Genomic DNA, 16,231 nt, shown 5'->3' on the forward strand with positions numbered 1-16,231 from the left:
CAATTTTGTTTTGCTGACCTTTTCTGTTACAATATGTTCATGCAGCAGGCCAAAATATATTTCTCCTGATAGAATGACAATGAGTTTAAAGAATGCTATAAGATAAATAAACCGATGACAAGCCGTCCACAGAAAGTCTCTAAATGAACCCAGAGGGTTATAGTGTATAAGTAAACCAGCATGGCTGGGCTAAATTTAGGACAAGTACACTTGCAAGAGTTACAGAAATATTTTCCTCTAGGAAATACTTGTCGATCCATTGATTGATTTTTGCCTTCTTTGGACATCTTCCAAGGTTGCCTTGCCTGACAGGCAACTGAAAATAGTAACATCAGATGGGAGTTTTCTTCGGATTACACAGGGTCCTGGTCAAGTTCTATATTGGGGGTGTTAACAAAGAGATCGGCCCAGGGAGCATAGGAATGACAGGCCATTGTTGCCAGAGGGAAATTCCAACCATCATGAAGCAGAAAATCCAGCCAGGATCCCAAAACAGCACCAAGTCAGAGAAAAATAGGAATGTCTAGGGTTTACTGGAACTTATAGGAGACAAAAGCTGGGCATTGTTTGCTCAATTCTTAGGGCATTCTAAGCTCTGACACCTATATGTTGTATAAAACTAGCAAGTCCCTCTATCATTGTGACTTATAATTGTCTCATCTTTAAAGTAAGGATAATTATGCTCAAATTAATTGCTTCATTGTGTTGTCGGGATGCAATAGCTTTGTGAGGTTCTATCAAAATGTGTGCTGCTGGGGGTAGGGTGATCTGTTGTATACTCTAGCTCTGTTTTGTGAGACAATGTAGGAAGCTGTGGAATGACAAATCAAAGAACTTAAGAAATAAATCTGAACTTAACAAACAGCAAAAAATGAGCAATAATGTATACAAAGTACAACAAAAAAGGTCATACAGGAAATACAGAATATTGCTTTAAAAATAATGGAATTCTTTTCACAATATTGCTTTAAAAACTCAAGGAAATTAAAAAAAATCAATTAGGGGTTAGTGTAAATAAAATTGCAGGTTTTTTTTCCCCATCCAAGTTAACACACACCCTGAAACCTCTTTATGGAACCCTTAGTTCACTTTGGTTTTCAAATGTTCAATAAGTTTAACATGTGACTTTCAAAGTTACCCTGTCTGTATTTCCTTCTGGCCTTCTTTCTGTTTTCTTCTGTAAATTTTTTAATGCTTTAATGAATTGATTTCCACTTTCATTTGTTTCCATATTCTTCCCCTGTCTGTAGTTAGGGGGAAAAGTATTTCATTTCTTTCTATTTTGATTAGTTTATGATATGACCTTTCCTATCTCTTTTAATCTATGCTGGGCAATTATTTGTAGCTTGTTTTTGGATATAGTATGAAATGATTTTGCAAACCTAAATTCTGTAATACTTCTTTCTGGTTATTTTTCTAGCAGCTTTTTTCACAGTGAGGTTCCTTACCCTGTTACTTGGAGTCTTTGAGTTTATCAAATAATATGCTATATTTTTTTGCTTCAATGTGTTAACCATTAGCAAATAGTTTTGATGATTATCACTTTGTTGTGTAGTATGAGACTGGCTCTGCTAGTTCTTCTTTTGTATAAATTCCTTGAAATTCTTGACTTCTTTTTCCCACTGATTCTTTCCTAGCTCTATGTAGTAACATTTTGACTGATACAAAACAGAGTAGGGATAGGAACTAAATCTGTGATTTCATTGATGTAGATTGCTCCTGGTTGAGGGAATTCCCTCTACCAAATCAGTTGTTTGGCGAGTTTTCTCCATGCTGCTGTTTTAGAGGGTTGCCTAGGAAAACAAGAGATTAAATAATTTGCTTGGGATCACCAAGATTACAAGCTGTCAGAGACAAGGCTTACATTCAGACTCTGAAGTTAGCTCTCTATCTACTATGTACATTGCCTCTCTGTTAAATTAATTCACCAGTATTGTAATTTTATTATATTGGCATGAATAATTAAAATTATATTGACGTGCCCTAACACGGACAATTAGTGGCTTTACAATTAGTTTCAAATATTACAAAAGAAGTATTTTGTACAATAGTCATATCTTTTATGTGGATCTTGGTAGGTACAATCACAAAATTTCTATAATTCTGTGATTATTTTGAATGGAATTTCTATATTTTCCTTATCGGTTTAAAACAGTTGGTGATATATAAAAAATATAACAGTTTATTTTGTTCTATACATCTCTGTTTAAGTTACTATTTAAATTAAGTTTCAGTTGACTCTTTAGGATTGCCTAAATATACTATTATATCATCTGCAAACAGTGATTTTTTTCTCTTTTATCCCCTCAGTTGTTCCCCTTTAGTCCTTCATGCATCTTGCATTTCTAGAATTTCATCAAGTAATGGTAGTGGTAGTAGATATTCTTTCTTTACCCTGAAATGCCTTAAGTCATTTTTTGATTTTAGATAGGTGCAGTTTACCATGTTAATGAAAGGTTGATTTATTCTTATGTTTTTAATTTTTTTTAAAGAAATTAGTATTGAATTTCAACAAAAGTATTTTTATTATTGATATGATCCTGAGGTTTTATTATTTTTATATTTAACATTTTTATGTTTATAGCTCACCTTACAGAACTTAGAGAGATGCAGGATTATTGACTCAGTAAGAAGGCAGATAAAATTCAGCTTTACACTGATAGTAACAATCCAAAGTGCTTTTATGATGCCCTGAATACTATTTATGTGGCAAAGACCTTGGGTGCTTCTCAAATACTCAATGCTGATGGAGCCAAATTGATTAGGGATAGGAACATGATCCTGGGGAGAGGGACTGAACACTTTCATAGTGTTCTCATCAGAATATCATCAATCAATGGTGAGCCAATGACCATTTACCTCAGGTTGAAGTCTTCCCTCCCTAGCTGAAGCTCCAACTGAATAAGTTTTGAATGCCATTAGACTCCTTTCATGTGGCAATGCACCTGGTGTTGATTCTATTCCAGCTTAGATTTACAAGATAGGAGGTCAACCCCTCGTACAAAAGCTGACTGACATTTTCCAGGTTATATGGCAGGAGTTCAAGGATGCCTCCATGGTCCATCTCTATAAAGGTAAAGGAAATAGATTGTCCTGTGGCAATCACGGGGAGGGGGTCCTCTCTCTTAGTCATTGCTGGCAAGATTCTTGCCAGAGGCCTCCTTAATAGGCTGATCCTTCACTTGGAAGATGGTCATCTACCCGATGCCAATGTGGCTTCAGAAAGGGCCAAGGAACAGTCTATATGGTATTTGCTGCCAGACAACTCCAGGAGAAATGCCAGGAGGAAAACAGAGCTCTGTACACATCGTTCGTAGATCTGACCAAGGCCCTTGATACTATTAGTCGTGAGGGCTTATGGAAAATTATGTCAAAATTTCATTACCTGGAGAAGTTCGTTAGCATTATACATCAATTTCGTGATGGCCTGCTTGCCCAGGCTCTAGATAATGGACAATGCTCTCATCCCTTCCCAGTAACCAATGGAGTGAAACAAGGCTGTGTGCTTGCTCCCATGCTTTTTAGCATGATGTTTTCTTCCATCTTGTCAAATGCCTTCAATGAGGATGAACATGGCATCAAGGTCAGCTTTGATGGTAAATTCTTCAACTTAAAAGGGCTACAAGCCAAGACCAAAGTGGAGAGAGCGTTGATACATGATTTTCTGTATGCAGATGATTGTGCACTCAATGTGGACTCTGAAGCTGGGATACAAGAAAGTATGGATCCATTCTCTGCTTCCTGTGCTAATTTTGGCCTAACAATTAACACCAAGAAAACACAGGTGCTCCATCAGTCACCACCACACCATCCATAAGTGGAACCATCAGTTACAGCAAATGGAAAAGTTTTCAATGCTGTAGATAAGTTCACTTACCTTGGTAGTGTACTTTCCTGGGATGTGCACATTGACAATCAGGTTGACACACACATTGCCAGAGTTAGCTCAGTTTTTGGGAAGCTCCAAAAGGAAAGTATGGGAGAGAAGAGGTGTTGGACTGATTCCAAACTGAAGGTCTACAGCCCTGTGGTGCTTACCTCATTGTTGAATGCCTGTGAAACCTGGACAGTCTACCAGTGCCATGCCAGGAAACTGAATCTCTTCCATTTGAATTGTCTTAGGAAGATTCTGAAGATCATCTGGCAGCATAAGGTACCAGACACTGAAGTCCTTGAACTAAATTGCCAAGCACTCAAACTCTGCTTCAGAGAGCATAACTCTGAAGGGCTGTCCATGTTGTCTGAATGAAAAACGTCTGCTTTCCAAAAAGACTGTTTTATGGAGAACTCACACAGGGCAAGCATTCACAGGGTGGTCAGAAGTGATACAAGGACACTCTCAAGACCTCTCTTAAGAACTTTGGAATTGATTGTGTGACATAGAAGACACTGGCACAGGACCGCTCAGCATGGCGTGCCCACAACAGAGAAGGCGCTGTGCTCTATGAGCAAAGCAGAATTGAAACAGCTCAAAGGAAACACAGGATGCTCAGATTTAACATATCCACCCCAAATGTTCACACAGACTATTAGTCACCAAACTGTGGTAGAGTATTCTGAGCTCATATTGGTCTGATCATCCACAGTCAGACACATTGAAACAGCTCTAGCACAGTGATGTCATTTTGGTCCTCTTCAAGAATGATGGACAACAACCAACCAATCAGCTCACCTTAAGTTGAGCCATTCCTGCATTTGTGATATAAGTAAGACTAACTTCAAAATCTAAAGGAGAGAGTAAGAAGAAACAAGCACATTTATGATTGGCAGTGGGACAAGGAGAAGAAAAGTGGAGCAGCAAAGCAGAAATACAGCTTCAGTTATTGATCACTAGTGCTAAACATACTCATCTTTTACTACTTTTTCCTTATTTCTAAAGAGGAGCCAGAAGACAAAGAAATAAAAATATGACTGTAAGATAAACAGAAATAGACTATTTACAATCTACATGAATATGAATATGAAAGGAATTAACTCACCTATTAAGTAGAAAGGGTTAGCAGAATGTCTTCAATAGCAGAGCCAACAATATGTCCTTAATTAGAAGAAAAACATTTGAAACATAAAGGTTCACACTAAAGTAAATTAAGGAAGAGGAAAAACATAATTTATGTCCTTGCTGAACTCATAAAAGTGGAGTAACAATTGTGACAAAGCAACAGTGAAAAAATGAAACAGTGAAACAGGCAACATAATAAGAGTTAAAGATGGAAACTATATGATGTCACCATAAAAAAAAGAGTCAGCAACACTGATTATATATTAAAAAATCAGCATAGTATCTAAATAATAAAGTCAATAAAGTACAGGAAGTATGAATCCCTATTTTTTCTCACTTTATGTCCCACAGTTTGTTGCAAATTCATTGTCATTGTTCTGTTGCTTCATTTGTAACCCCATTTGTGATTTTCTCATCAAAGATCCTGGAATGGTTTACCATTTCTTTCTCCAGCTCATTTTGCAAATGAGTAGCTGAGGCAAATAAGGTTAAGTGACTTGCTCAGCATCACACAGCTTATAGGTGTCTCTGGTTAAATTTGAACTCGTGAAGATGAGTCTTCCTGACTCCAAGCCCAGTACTCTGCACTGTGTCACCTAGATGCCCCCTGTCAACTATACCATTCTGATTACTTGTCACTGTGGAAAAGCTTGCAGTGCTTGAGGCACTTTGTATATATGTGTTCCCTAATTATTAATGTTACCACAATAGTTACAATTAAGACTTGACACTAAACTTTCTGCTTTATTTAAAACCTACAAAAGAAAAATTTCTCTCTGGGTACACAAAACAAGATTTCTCAACATAATTTTAGATGTGCTGATAAGAGGTTGTAACCAATTGAAAATTAGTTACCTTCTTCCCTCCTCTGTATGTTCTTCAAGAGGACATAAAGCATCCAGTTATTCCTCCATCTGCTTTATACATACATCGTGCCTCAAGCATTTATTTATAGAATATTTTAAATTCTATTTTCAAGAGATCTATTATTTCATTGGTAAGAATATTTTTTCTTGCTAATTCAAATCTCAAATTCCTTCATTGTTAAGCTGTTAGACCCTATGACTTTACATGATTAACAAAATAATCACCTGATTACCAAACTTCAGGTGATGAAACTCTTTGAACCCAGCTATATTGGTGCTCAACTGAGACATAAAGACTGTTGCCCATTTTTAAATCTTTCTAACTTCTTCCTGTTCTCGATTGAGAGAATAAAAAGCCCTGGATTCGGTTTACTCTATGGAAGAAAAATAATCTATATTCTTTGCTTAGTAGTTAAAGTCTGTTTAGGGTACCTTTGCAATTTTATAAGCAATTTTGTTTGGAGAAAGATTCTAGACAATACTGTTTATCCTACTAATCAGAAAACTCTGATTCAAGCACTTTCCCACTCATATTTTATAGTAATTGTGAAACAATAATGAAGGTATTTTGTAGTAACAAAAGGACAAAAGTACATAATTTTGGGTTATTTGGAATTTATTTTAAAATATATTTTATTTGGTAACTTTTGTTTTCACAGAAACTAAATTTCAACTGGTATCCCTTCCCTGCCTCCCAGAGAGCTATCTCATATAGCTAAAAAGAGGGGAAAAGCATAAGTGAAACCAATAAACAAACAAGAAAACAAAATGTAGACAATTTTACATACCTGCCAACCTCTCACATCTATACAGTAGTGGCGGGAGATGTCTTTTCACATGTATTTCTTTGGGAACATGTTTGTTCTTCATCTTTGTGCAATATTTACTTTTAATTGGGTTGTGGTTATTATACTTCCTATTTCTATTGTTATAATTCTTGCACATGTTGTTTTCTTGCCTCTACCTACTTGATTTAGAATTGTTATCCAAGCAGACACTGGTGATTTGGTGTCAGTAAGGTGAATTCTAGTGTAAGTAAGGTGGATTTTAGTGTGTGTAAGGTGGATTTTTGTTATTATTTCTTAGAGTTCAGTTTCCCAGGATCCCTGGACATAATAGTCTCTGTTCCCCAAGTATTAGATATGAGTTCCCAGGGTCATGGTTCAAAATATCTCCACCATGTTTACGCAGCATTATATAATGATAAATAATATAAACACGCTGAAATTGTAAACATCTACTGCGACTGCACAGTAAGATAAAAGCATGAGGTGACGTAAACTTGCAAGGCTATTCCTGGCAAAACGCCTTCTTTGTCTGATGCCCTATAAAACAGGTGGGCATTGGCTAGTGAGTTGGGGAACTTTTATGGCGGAATGCACAAGATGGGATGCTGTGTATACCTTGATCGGCCTCCATCAAGGCTTAGGAATGGGGAATCTGTGTTTGCTTCAGATAGCCTCTGTTGAGGCTTGAGGGGACTTAGGGGATGCACAAGTTGTGCCTGTCTCAATTGACCCCATTGAGATGTAGGGGTAGTGCCCCCACTTCTTGCTGGTCCCTACAAGAAGGGTGATTAGGGAATGCTGTAGGAGTTCATGGTGCTTCCATTATCAGCAATGCTGTGTTAGAGAAAATTAGATCAGAATAAAGCATATTATTAACCCCTTTGAAGCTGTTTTCCTGTCTGACCAGATCAAGAATGAACCTGTTAGAGGCTACAGTCTGAAAACTCCAGTGCCTCCTGTGTGTTATCTGTCTAACATTTAGGCACACATTTTTGTGGAACTAAAGACACTCCCTATCTTGATCTGGTCAAAGGTTCTGACTTCTCCTGGGATTAAGAACACTATCTTAATATAGTTTGTGACTCAAGACAGAGATAAGATAATTTATATAATGTAAATCCTTATCTTTTTCAAGGCAAAGAAGACCTTAGAGTTATAAACTTCTACAGCTCTAACATGAGACAAAGTTCTAAGACACAGGGAATTAATTATATTTAAGAGTCACTTTTTTCTTTACTAGAATATTCTTCCTTTTTCCTATTTTCTTATAATGGTACAGATGATATGTATAATGATGATGATACTGATAATGACAATCAACACTGTATATTTGAGAAAGTGCTTTCTTCACAACAAATCTTCTAGCGTTTCCAAGGGTAACAAGGGAAGCAAGAGAGAAGGGAATGAGCATTTATTAAAACCTACTCTGTACCAAGCACTGGGAGCTTTGTAAATAGTACCTCATTTTGATCTCACAAAAACCCTGTGAGCTAGGTGCTATTAGTATCCTTGTTTTATAATTGAGGAAACTGAGTGACGCAGAAATTAATTTGTCCAGGTTCACAATTCAAGTCTTCCTCTCTAGAGCCTCATCATTTTATTCACTGTACCACGTAGCTCTCTCTATGTTCATAAGATGATAAAACTCATGAGATCATAAATATAATACTAAAAGGTTCCTCAAAGGTATTTTAGTCAATTACCTTCATTTTAAAGACAAGAAATAGGAGCCTAGAGAAAGTTTAAGTGACTTGCCCGAGGTCATATAACTATAAAGAAAAAAGAATAAATAAAGAATAAAGCCTAAGAGCTTCTCATGCCAAGGCTAGTGCTCTTTTCATTACACTGTCATATGGCTTGCATGTTCCCAAGACTATGGCTTCCTAGCTTTATATTCTTGGTTAAATTTTTAATCATTTCACAAAATCAAAGAATTTTCAGAGTTGGTCATCTAGTTCACTTTATACAATAATATTTTTGTTAGAAATTGAGTTTAGCAAATGCATACAGTTTTGGGGCATTAGTTGATTAACAAAATCACACACAGACACAAATTCATAATGTCAGATTTAAAGGGATCAAAGAGATCATCGTCTAAGGTATACCTGAAGGGAACACAAACAAACAAACAAAAAACCTTATTAGTATCAACATGTGGCCGTTCAAACACTACTTGACAATATAAAATTACACGCAAACTGATACTCTTGTATCCACAGTTCAGCCCTCTAAGGCCTAGAACAAAGTAGGTAGCTAAGTGACACTGAAAGGACAGTCAGATTTAGAGGCAGAAAGATGTGAGTTCAAACCAGTCTCAAGCACTTACTAGGTGTGACCCTGGACAAATCAATTAACTCTGAATGTATCAATTTCCTCATCTGTAAAAATAGAAATAACAATAATACTTTCCTCCCATGGTTGTTGTAAGGATCAAAGGAGATATTTGTAAAGTTCTTATCATAGTGCCTGACACATAGCAGATAGTTCACCTTAAGAATGGTCAATCAGGATGCAGTCTATCTGCTGCCAATGTTGGCTGCCAACATCTGTCACTCTTCTGTGTATATGTGCCTGGGGGGGTGGGGTGGGAATGGAGGGTGCATGATGCTGTGAGGCTGATGCAAACATGGGAAGTCTCAAATCCTCTGAACCTCCTTTGGACAAAGGGCTAGGGTTGAAGACACAAGGGTGATACTGAGGACTTTCCTTACCTCCAGAGGTAGCTACTTTTCATGGGACAAACTTAGCAAGAATATCAAACTTTCTCCATGTTCTGGAACTCCCTTTCATTCCGGGCAACTCCATGATTTTATATAATATCCAAAGGGTGGGGGAAACTCCCTTAGCCATTTGTAACAGACATCCAGTATGCGTCACTTTACTTCACCTAGCAGCTTTCAAAGGCTTTTTATACTATGCCTAAAGTCATTGTTTGACTGATCAATTGATTGAAAAATGTTGTATTTAATTAAAGTATCCAAATAAAATGTGGTTTTGACCAAATCCTAATACCAGGGAAGAAAACAGAGTAAGTTTGCGGATATATATTGGAATGGAGGAATTCACATAAAAGATAGCCTGACAGAAAGGATAAGCCCCTGATCTTGGAATTGGAAAAGCCTAGGTTCAAATTTTGTCTCATAAATTTAGGAGCTGAGTGACAGTGGACAAATCATTTAGCTTCTCTGTACCTCAGTTTTCTCATCTGTAAAATGAAGGAGTTCGATTCTGGCCTCTGAAGTCCCTTCCATCTATAAATTTATGACCACGTGATATGGCCCTGGAAAAAGAAATGTGTATAAAAAAATGGAAGAATGTGGTGAGAAGAAAAGCATCTTGGACTGGCAATATTCCTTGTGTACAGATCAGAACATCTCCCTCCCTTGGTCATCTATGATTAGTGTTTAAATATATTTTTTATTTGAATTTTATTCTTCTTTTTTTCATACACTTCAACCAAGGAAGATAATTCATAGTGTCTGCATTTTGACCTGCCTTTCCCAGTTTCTGTGCTTTTGTCTGATGCATTTCTTATTTGTGGAATGACTTTCTCTCTCATACGTGACTGCCTATTTGAATCCGCCTGTTCCTCTAAGGCTCAGATCACATACTATTTCTATATGAAGCCTACAAAAAGGGCAGCTTTTCCTCCTTGAATGTATTATACTGCTTTCTTTAGAACTTTAGTACATACTTATCAACTTCTAATGAGTTTTATAGTTATTCATATGTAATTGTATCCATCTCTGCCAACCACAAGGATTTTCAAAGAACATGTTTAAAAGTAGTAATCTGAAATAGATTTTTATTTTATCCAACCAATCTCCAGTTTACATTCAGGGGACCTTACACAGTAGTGCAAACACAGTAGTGGTGACACAAGAATCTGTTGTTTTTAGCCCTTGCAGATATAAAAAAATATAAATGTTTGAGCTCAAAAAAACTTTATGGAATAGAATTTTATACTGACAAGGATCCATGGACATCAACCCTCTCATTTTACGGAAAAAGAAATTGAAGTTAAGGAAAATCAGAGGCCTCCTAGGCAATAACCAGAAAATCTAGATTCAAACCCAGGTCTTCTACATCCAATCCCTATCTTAATTCTGCTATGCTGTGATGTCCTCTTTCTGTTTTTATATAAAATTTATTATTCTTGGGTCATTTTTTTCACCCTAATACTGATCAGCCTACAACAAGATCTGTTGTAATAAAATGAAGCATAATTGCTTTTGATGATTAGCTATTTTAAAATACCCACCAAAATAGCAATACTTCTCAACATCCCCAGACAGCTCAGTACCAAGTGGGTTTCCTTTTCTCCCCGCTTCATTAAAATTTGCAATGAAGGGGGAAGGATGTGAATATGCAATGGTTGTTTGCAGGCACTTTTAAAATTGATAGTTATAAGTGTTTACAATACAAATTCCAAGTGATTACATTATGATTAGTCCTTGCTTATATGTCTTTTAAGGAACCACACAATCTGCATCCAAAACAGCAATTTCTTTTAATATTGGGTCTTGATTAGCACCATCGCTGTTTGATGATGACATCTTTTCCACTTGGTTCTGATTAGAGTTTTCCATGGCCTGACACTTTCTGAAGCCTACTGCATGGCAGGGAGAGAATAGGGCAGTGACAAGGACAGTAAAGTAGGCTACTTACTCTCTGTGCGAGCTTGTGGGAAATCACTTCCCCTTACTAGATGTCCATTTCCTGCTATATAACATGAGAGATTTTGGCTATATGACATCTCATGTAGCCTCTAAACTGCGTGTAATATGTCCATTTCTATCTAAAGTAAGATAATCTCCAATTGCTACCCACATACTTGCATTATCAATAACCACATCTAAATGCTATCGGCCCTGGGATTTTAAAGCATAGAAAACATTCATCTAGGCAGAGAAAAGAGGTATTCTAAGTATATGGAATGGAGTAGGCGTAATAAAAGAGATGAGAATAAGCAATTTGGGTTCAGGAAGATAGAATGATCACCTTATATGAATCAGGTCTGATTATGTTGGGGAGTGCTAGGACATAAAACCATAAAACATAATATCATTGACCTATTTGAGGTTGAAAGCATGTCAAAGGTCACCTAGTTGTATCAGTAAGGCAAGATTCATGACTTTGAGGATGACCATGAGCATGCCTGTATAGTTCAGAATCACAAAGTGTAAGAGATTCTCTAGGTAGAAGGCAGGGGAAGTATAACATTTATTTAGACACCAGAGGATCAAATCTCAGAACCAATAACTCCAGTTTGACAGAGTAGTAACTATATTCCAAAACCAGTAAGTCTACCTCAACATTGCAACAAGGAAATTACAGTATTACAGCAAAAACTAAGTCATCCTGTAACCTTCCCCCCGTCCCCTGCTGGAGCCTTTCCATAAACACTCATGAATCCCAACTGTCTGCCTGCATTCTCTCCCTGCTCAGTCCTCTGGTCTCCACAGCTCTGTGGTCTCCACTCTTTGCTCTTCACTCTCTTTGCAGCTCTGTCTTCTCACAGTTGCTACTTCTCCTACTTAGGCTGAATTCTGACCTTACAGTGGCTACCTTCTGTGTATATGCACTTTTTAGGACCCAAGAGCTTCACATCCAATCAGTGAAAGGGTAAAGGCCTGGGGCTTAGTGCCTAGTAAGTAAAGGGTATTAGGCCTGCCTACAAACAAACCTCTAATCAAACTTCCCTTAACTAGTCCCACCTGAGGACTATTGAATGGCTGGGAAAGATCTTTAATCACTGATTGGCATCATACTAGTCCATCACCCAATCCCAATCATCAATATTATCTATAAATATTTTTACAAGTGCCCAGTGGTATCAAACTCATGAAGAAATAGGGGCCAGTAATCCATACATAGGATGTCTCTGAACTGTGTATTTACTTAGTTTTAAAATGTAATGCTATCTATGTCTTATTGGATATTTTATTTATTTTGTTAAATATTTTCCAATTATGTTTTAATCTGGTTTGGGCTGCATTCAGGAGTGTTGCAGGGCAAAGGTGGTTGATACCTTTCATTTAAGTTATGTTTAATAAGGAACTTTCTGAGTCTTGGGGAGCTCATAACTTTTTTGGACAGTTAAATGTTAACACGAATTTCATTATATAGAGCAGAAATTTTCCTCATTTCTTCTCCCCTTTGGGATAGGTAATTGGGAAAGTAGACCATAGTGAGATCATGGAGGACCTTAAATGTCAAGCAAAGCATGTGAGACTTTAGACAGGAGAATATGCATATCTATTGGTGGTTTTTAAGCAGAAGAGAAGCTTGAAAAATCGATGCTTTATAATGTTTCTTATATATGACGTATATTTGTATTCCACTTTCTAATGAATTTAGAATTTAAAATTATACCAATTAATTGCAGTGAAATAAAATATACTGCCCTGAAGTTATAGTGAATGTAATTGATTCTTTGACAACCCAAACTACACCACACCAGTGATCTACTCATTGCTAAATTATTTTTTTCTCAATCCGCATTCTTTCTGACCTCTCCATGACATTCAAGACTATTGACATCTCCTAGATAATATTGACAGATTTCTTGCGGTTCTTTTCAAAATTGTATGACTAACTTCTCTGTGTCCTTTGCTGGATCTTTATCTGTCATGCCCACTAATTCTGCAGGTCCTCAAAGCTTCTGCCCTGGGCCCTTTTCTTTTATCTCTAAATATCTTGCTCAGTAATCACATGAGTTCCTATGAGTCCAATTATAATCTGTATGCAAATGATTATCAGATCTATATATACTTCCTTATCCTCTCTCCTGAATGTCAGTCCTGCATAATAATCTGTTTATTAGACATTTCAGGCTGAATGTATGATGGTTATTTCAAACTTTCATGTCCCAAAGTGAACTCATTATCTTTTCCTGACAAATTACCCTTTAGCTACATTTTGCTATCACCGTTGAGGTCAACACTATACTTCTGCTCACCCAGGTTTGCCACCTGGATGACATCTTCAATGCTTCATTCCCACTTACCTTACTTATCAAATCTATTGCCAAATTTTGTCATTGCTTATCCAACATCTTTTGAATCCAGTTCTCTCTGTGCACTAATCCACTACCTTATTTCAGGAACTCATCACTTCTTGATTGGACTATTACCACAGACCCATAAATGGTCTCTGCCTCCAAAAGCTCCTCCTTACAATTCATCCTCAATAGAGATGCCAAATGGAGGTCTCACCATCCCTCATCCCATTTCTGTCAGTTCCCCATTACCAGAAGCATCAAATAGAAACTCCTTTGTATGAAAATTTAAAGATTTTAACACTTGGCCCCTTCCTATTTTTCTAGTTGTTTTATATATTACACATAGTCTGTGACCCAACTTTATTGACCCATGTTCCTCACACATAGTACTCAATCTCTGATTTCTATGTTTTTGCACTAGAATTCTCTCCCTCTTTCAACTATATCTGCATTTTAGAATCCATCTTCTTTCAAGACTCAGCCCAAATCCCACTTTCTGCAAGAGACCTTACTCTATCTTTCCAACTGTTACTAACTTCTTTAAAGCTGCCTTCCAACTCCTCTGTATGTATTCTCTACATACCTACAACTGTACAGATCTCTACCAATAGAATGTAAGCTTCTTGATGGCATGGACTATTTTTACCTTTATTTTCATCCCCAGTGTTCTAGTTTTTAGAAAATAATAAGGGCTTGATAAATATTTGTTGATTAATTGATAGTAGGTTTCAGTCACAATCATGACCATTTGTGATCATAATATAGAAGATATTCTGGAGCACTGTTTAATATTTTTTATAAAAATGATGGGTAAATATCATCATCATTATTATTATTATTATTATTATTGTTTATTGCCTTCTTGAATTTGGTGCTTTAACAGACCCTTAAGAGAGTTTAGTGTTTACAGTCTGTACAAAGGGTATAGTTAGCCTCTTCTAACAATGAATTATTCCTTTTCAGGGGAGAAATGGGAAATTTACATTCTGGAGCTAATCAGACTATGTTCAAAACAGAAATTCAATCTGCCCTTAATTTTTGAGCAGAAAGTCACTGGATATCTCTCCTTTGAATACAGAAGACATACATGAGTAAGTACCTTCTCTGGGTTACTTCATACTTTTCTTAGGTCTACTCATTGGCATGGAGAAAACTCAAAATCCTGGTTTCATATATTTCAACCTAGATGTTTTATAGTGGCTTCTACTAATGGTCTTTTCCAGGGCCTCAACCTGGTATAAAAGTGTCCCTGGGGTCTTGATCTTTACGCCAGAGGACTCCACGGTCTGGCAGATCCAGTCATCACAGAAATAAATTGTATAAAGACTTAGAAATAGACAATGTATGTGACATCTAAGGACAAGCCTGGTGAATAAGGAGATGGTGACCTCTAGAATATTAGCCCCAAAGTAATACATTAATGTCAGCTAAGTGACACAGCAGATAGCATGCTGGGCCTGGAGTCAGGAAGAGTCATCTGCCTGGGTTCAAATCTGGCCTCAGAAACTTACCAGCTGTGTGACCCTGGGCAAGTCACTTAACTCTGTTTGCTTCAGTTCCCTCATCTGTCAAATGAGCTGGAGAAAGAAATGGCAAAACAGTGCAGTAAAACCTCAAATGGGGTCACAAAGAGTTAGATGACTGAAAACAACTGCACAACAACAAAGGAGTTTATTTGACCGTGGCAACTCATGAAGTGGTGGAAGGATTTCTCATTGCATCAGCTAGATAGAACAGTTCTTAAAAGCAATGGAAATGGAGTCTCGATAGACTTGAGTTTAAATCCTAACTCAAACATTTCCTAGCCAGCTGTGTGACCCTGTGCAAGTCACTTAAACTCTCTGTCTCAGCTTTTCATCTATAAAAGAGAGACACAACCTACAGATTTGTGAAAATCAAATCAAATGTCTTAAAATGCTGCACAATTGTTAATCATGGTCATCAGAAGAAAGAGTACCTAGTCCATCAAAGTCCCAGATGCCTTAAGAACTGAAGAATGAAATAGAAGGTATACTTCAAACCTATGCTTAAGATAGATTATTGAAATAAAAGGGGGCAAAGGCTTATTATTTGGCCAAAACTATTTGAAATGAAAATGGTTCAGTTCCATCACATGATTGGGTATTGGCTCTAATAACCTACTATGTTATAAGAGCCAATTGTTCATTGGAGGCATTCATGAATAATCTACATGACCACCTGTTTCTTAACAGTGGTTAATTCACAATTCACCTGTGGTGATTCCTGAACTGAGAGGAAAAGTAGACAAGATGACCTAGGATCCTAAATTTCTTTCACCTTTATGATTCTTTGACTCAGTAAATGTAACTTAAGGCAAAAATATTGGTACATCCAGACATCAAGGGTAGTCATGAAGAGGCTTGTGACAAAACCAAAAAAATAGTCTATTCTAACCTAATCAATAGTCATTTTCTTTTGAAATGTGATCTGGGAGTCAAGAGAAATATATTATAGATTCTCTTCAAAAACTAACCCATTGTGTGATGTTGGGCAAGCCACTCCTCCTCACTTAGCCTCAGTTTGCTCATTACTGAAATGAGAGGACTGAACTACA

Source organism: Trichosurus vulpecula, chromosome 1, assembly GCF_011100635.1.
Source record: "Trichosurus vulpecula isolate mTriVul1 chromosome 1, mTriVul1.pri, whole genome shotgun sequence".
In the NCBI taxonomy this organism is placed as follows: Eukaryota; Metazoa; Chordata; class Mammalia; order Diprotodontia; family Phalangeridae; genus Trichosurus; species Trichosurus vulpecula.